Here is a 6343-nt window from a genome sequence, read left to right on the forward strand (position 1 = left end):
CTAAGGAGGACTGCAAGGACGATTATGAGGATGATCACCTGGTACTCAAAAAGTAAAAGTTAAAAGGTGTGTGCACCCCTGACTATAGACATGCTTCAGAAGCATCTATGGTTGATGCTATAAAGCTGACTGACTAAGCTGACCATTTTTAAGGATAGCTTTAAAGGCTTATCAATAAAAATATTTCAGTGTGAAAAGAAGTTAAAGAAGACAGGGATTGAGGAGTGTAATAATAGATGACGAAGAGGAGGAAGTGTAATTACATTTGCTGTGGAGGAGTTTTGACAGTGATCACATTTTTGGAAAGTGAGGACATTCACAATTCAAAGAGTTGTTTGAAGGTTAACATTTGATTTTAAGGGTCACATTAGAATTAGGGTTAGGTTTGGGTAAAAGCGCAGTGCTCTTGGGGGAGCACTGCGATGGGCACGGGCTCTCGGGGGCTGTGGGGATCCAATAGATAAAAGATGAAGGGATCTTAACCAAGTCTTTAAAAACAATCCTTAAAAGAGAATCCTTAAAAAAGACTGGCTAAAAGTATGTTTAAAAGTCCAAGGTGGATTGGACAACGGTGCAGGCCGGTAGTGGGTCTCTGCTGTATCATCTGGGGCTGTCACTACTTAAAAGGAGCAAGCTTTATACAGTTTAATAAAATAAGTTGTCAGGGCCTGTGTTTTGTTTGTCATTGCTGGATTTTGGTATTTTGTTCTGGTGCCCTTCCCCCTCCCTCTTGCGTTTTTTCTCATTGCAGGTGCGACAGGTGACGGAGCGGGCCAATCTTTGCCGTTGCTGGTCTCCAGATGAGGCGCACCTGCGTCTCATCCCCACTGATCAGCTCCCCATAAGACTCTGATCATTCCTCCACCTCTCTGCCAGATTATTACCAGTTGCTTCACCCACGTTTCTCCTCGAGGTCTCCGTCTCCTGTTGGTCGCTGCCTCCTGTCTGGTTTCTCCGTCGTCTCCCGGGAGATCTAAGACTTTTATCTCCTCCGCCTTCGTTTTTTAGAGCTGGAGTGTTTTGTGTTTGCCTTGTGCTGCCTTGCCAGCGGTGTTTTTTTTGTTGGACATTAAAAGACTATTTACTGCTTGATTGTGTCCTGCTCCGCTACTGTCGGTCCAAAACCACGAACCTTAACATAAGTGCTGGGATTGAATTTAAGAGGGTAAACAAAAAACGAGGGGGGTTAGTAAAACATAAGTGCTAAAATATGTAGTAATAAAAAAGTGCATTTAAATCAGTGCTAGTATAAAACACAATATATAAATATACACAGTTAGTAAAAATGAAATCAGAAAGATAAGAGGGTTAAAATGAGATTGTGTATTTTTATGGGCCTTAGACCATGCCATTGTTTTTTGTCAAAAACATCTTATTCGTAAAAAAAAAAAAAAAAAAAAAAAAAAAAATCCCAAGATAAAAGAGCTTGCTCTACTAAAAAAATATAATAATGATTATAATGACAACTTCCCACCAGTTTGTGTAAGATACATTTCATTAAGAAAAAGGGTTAATGGGGGCTCCAGCTGCAGCGAGAAGTCTCATGTGGGAAAATAATTATTTTCCAAGTTTCAATAAAAAAATATATAGATTAATAATAAAATAATTCAATTGGAATAAATGCATTAAAGGTAAAATAATAAATAAATAAATCCTCACAGTTTAAGGAGGAATAAAATCATGTGGTAGTAAGATTCAGTCTCATCCAACCTGTTAAAAGTAAGTGCTGTAAAAACATAATTAAAAAGTGCATACAACAATTCTGATAAAAAGATGAAATATATGAAATATAATATATAATTGTTAAAAATGCATGCATAAAATCCATATATGAGTGGTTGAGAGACTGAATCGTGTCCCTTTAGATTATGAAATAAATGAATAAACATCAAAATTAAAAAATAAGTTAGATTACTATAAAAAATACAAAAAGAGAGGACATTAAAAGAAGAGGGTTCCATTATTGGAGTGCCGCAGACAGAGCCCTGCCAGAAACCTGTGGGAGAGGAGGCCCCGGAAAGTGTGGAGGTGAGCACTTCTAGTAAATGCTGTAAAAAAAGTTTCTCATTATCAAGTGGAGATGGATTCATCAACCACATTTTTCATTTAGACCCGTAGGGTCTATGGTCTTTAGTAACCCCTAGGCCTCAGTGCACTAAAGAGGGTGCTTATGGCTTCCTCCACATGGTCCAGGAAGATGCAGATCCTGTGGAAGCATATCAGCTGGGACTTGATGAGACCCCTGTATGTGTGCCTTGGGTGGTAGCTGGACTTATGGAGGAGTGCGTGGCGGTCCATGTCTTTGAAGTGGACTTTGGTGGCCAGTACCTTGTTTTGGTCACTGGAGTCACGGAAAAAGACACTTGTGTCCAGAAATTCTATTGTGTTAGGTTGCAAATTGTATTAAGGGTTGAGATTAGGCATTAGTTGTGACTAAGTAAGGGGCTAGGGATTGCAATATGACATAAGGACGTGTATGTCAAGGAGGGTCCTCACTGAAGTAATATTACCACACCATGTAAACACTGGTCATTTAAAGTATAAGTCAAATATCCAAAAGTTTTTTTTTTTTTGAGTAGAAGTTCAGAATATTAACAAGAACATGTGCTTGGGTAGCACGGTGGCACAAGTGGTAACACTGTCGCTTCACAGCTAGAAGAACCCTGGTTCGAATCCCGCTGTGAGCACTGGGGGCGTGTCCTCCACCCTGCCTTCAGTGCCTGCTGCTTGAGGAAAAAAGGGGCCTTTCTGTGTGGAGTTTGCATGTTCTCCCCGTGTTCACCCGGGGTTTCCTCCTCAATAACCCCCACTAAAAACATGCAAGAAGATCACCTGACCAATGTGATGAAGAAGGATGGGTCCCCGGGCACGGGCATCAGCATCGGCTGGCAGCTGGCAGCCCACTGCTCCTGGTCTGCCGCGGAGGAATGACAGACCAGGATGGGTCAAACACAGAGAAAAATAATTTCACAAAGCATGGCATGTGTGCAGTCTCCTCCCTGTAGCATGTGTGTGCAGTGATTAATAAAGTAAAATCTTATCTTATCTTAAAAGCACTCAAGGCAGTAGAATGAATGGTTGCCCAGCCCTGCTTCACACACAAAAATACAAGACAAGACAAAAGTTGGTCACATGAACAAGTTTATTTGTCTTGCATATGGTTACTGAATCAAAAGCCCCAATCATTCACGATCATTTTGTTGACTTACAAATAATGAAACTTACTAATCATCACACAGGCTACTGTTAAACCAAGCAGATGAGGATGGAAGAGTGAAACATTAAAGAAACAAAGAAGAAGGAGAGCAAGCAGTGGGGATGGAGAAGCTGATTTTTGTGTCTGGTTTGTATGATTGTATGTTTATTTAACTGTACAAAACCTAAATGATTACAACAACAAATACAAATGGAGATTGTGACATTTTTCAGATGATGTGTGGAGATGAAGAGATAAATTCTCAGTCTCATTTGAGCAGTGCATGCCTGGACCACCCTGTTCCCAAGTTGCAATCTGCAGCTTTTGCAAATTTACATCAATTACTCAAAATCAAGTTGCATCATGTTTAAGTTATGTAGGATACTGTTTGGTTGACTTAATCGGTTAAGAATGAGATACACTTTTGGTCATGATGTTGCTTATTTTATTGTAAATACTCATTCTGGTTGAGTCCACATGTTTTCTTTTTGGCATATCTAGCAGACAGGATGATCTTTTTTCCTTCTTTTTTAAAAAAAAAATAAAGAAGGGATTTCCTGAGAGATCACACTGTGCTTTACAAAGCACTCTTATCAAACCAAAAGCCCTGATTGGCCTGCCTGGGATACTGGCTCCCAGAAATGGTATGAAGACAATTACATATTAGCATTATCCCAACACTTACAAGGCTTTAAAAAAGAGTCATGTTTTTATCTCACACTGTATCTTCAAAGCTACTGTACAGAAGTTTATGTTGATTGGTTTTCACGTCTTTATTGGGATCATTTTCCACATGCTGTGGTGGGCTCTTTGTTTTAACCATACCTTATTGAATGTCACTGTTCATCTAGAAAAGTGTTGCAGTTAAAATGTAAATATAAATTATACTGCTGCGGTACCAAAGTGATCCAAGCTGAACTCACTTCTGAATATAACTGCAGCCACTGCTTTCTCCAAAAAGTTGCATTTGCTGGAAAAAAGACATTGTGGCACAGTGAGGTTAGAGCTGTAAGCTATGTTGCATAAAAACTAAACTAGATGACTGACATTGAAGTTCACTCGAGAACAACACAAAGGTAAAGGTATGCAGAACCTTGAGAACCCATGGATTTGCACATTAACATATCCACTAAACAGAGATAAACAGAGAAATAACAAAAAAATAAATAAATAAATAACAAAACATTTGGTCATATTGAGGAATTTGGTCATATTGAGGATACAGGGTTTTTTTTCACCTTCTCATAAATTGTCTATTTATGAAAAGGCACCTATTTCTTTAAATACACTGAGATGTTAACAACACAGCTCCACGTTCCTCTTACAAAAATGCAATAAGTTACTTTTAACTGACAACAACAAAAAAAATGACATCTTCATCTAGAAAGAGTAAGTATACTTGAGAATACAGTTACAATTCATGTTTCAACCTCCAACTGGTCCCATTACTACACACTTACTCTGCACTGTGTGTAAGTAATCCATTGTGCGCACAATTAAATGTGCATTTGAATGTGTCAACATGCATTCAAATTAATGCACAGCTCATCTAATAAAACAATATCCCTTAAATAAGATTATGCAGAGTGCAAAAGAGGGATCCTTTCATTCAAGTACCTTGAGAATGCCTGTAGAGGGCACTCTTATACTACCTTTACAATACAATATATCTAATTCCACCAAAATAGGCAATCTTGCAACACACTCATAGTGACTACAGCAATATTCAACTTTTTAATGGTTATGTTTAGACACTGACTGCTAATGAACCCTGGATTCTGGTATCATAGTCCTGCACCTTGTATACCTGCAATCAGTGTTGTGCCTGAACACGTTCATTGAACGATAGTTCATGAACTCGTTCATATTTTGGGCGAATGTGAACTGAACATACTGTATTACTGCCTGATGAACGTTACTGTCAACTCGTTCATTCTGGTGTCTGCGAACGGCACGCTCTCTCAGTTTAACTTTGTTCAATAGGGTGCCAGATTTCTATAGAGCCTTCCAGGCGAAAACCCGTCTAAAACACCGTAAAGATTAGCGGAAAAAACACCCAGTCTGGCAACACCAGCCACCAGTGACGCACCGCCGCATGCGTCATCAAAACAAAATGCAGTATGTAGGTGACAAAGCAGCAAGGAGGCGTCGTATGATCATTTAAACGAGATGACAAGGTCGGTGAGGATAGGAAAAATCTCACATTTCTGTGCAAACTTTGCCTGCTGGCTTTCAAAAAGAAAATCCGCACTTCAGTCACATGGAGTGAAAGCTGCAACTGCTCTTAGTGTGGACTGAACTGACAGTAACAAAGCGTTAAAGCAACAATGGGGAAATGCTGTCCCCTCAATGCTAATATAAACCCTATTTGGATAAGGATTCAAAATTGGATATGAAGATGAAATCTGACGCATAGTTAGAGTGTTAGAACTGATAAAATAATTGCTGTCTGTGGTTCTATATGGGCTGTGGCAATAATTTTGAAAAATAATAGCTCACAGCAACATATGGAAAAAAAGAACTATGAACTAGTTGGAACAGTGAACTTAGTTCAAAATTTTGAATTATGATCTATGAACTGAACTAGTTCATTTTAAAATTTATGAACTGAACTTCGAACTAGTTCATGTAGGAAGTGAACTTTCCCAACACTGCCTGCGATCAACCACATGAACACATCCCGGTGACTCCTGCGTGCAACATAAATTTCTTTCACTCAAAGAAATGTTGACTCTGAACATAATCCAGGCAGCAATTGGATTTGTTAATACACCATAGTTCAGAATGTAAATTAGTTGCATATAAATATAATTTCTTGGAGAAAGGCCAGGCCAGTAGGTTGAACTTGCACCTACTCCCTCAAATGATAGTTGTAGTCATAATGAAGTTTATTTGTTTATTACCCTTGGTCTTATTTTGATTGGTTTTGTCCATCTGCCATGTTAGTCTCCAAGTAAATTGTCTGACAGCATGCCTGCATTGCCACAACAAAGTCTGAGGAGTACGCAGTCTGATGATCAGAAAGGAAAGAAACAAACTGATGATTTACCTAAAAATAGAGTGGTTTAGATCATTTGGATAAACACACATGAAATGTTGCTAATAATCCTTTATTGTACAGGAAAACTGTGTGCATACAGTGATGGG

Source organism: Chaetodon trifascialis, chromosome 11, assembly GCF_039877785.1.
Source record: "Chaetodon trifascialis isolate fChaTrf1 chromosome 11, fChaTrf1.hap1, whole genome shotgun sequence".
In the NCBI taxonomy this organism is placed as follows: Eukaryota; Metazoa; Chordata; class Actinopteri; order Chaetodontiformes; family Chaetodontidae; genus Chaetodon; species Chaetodon trifascialis.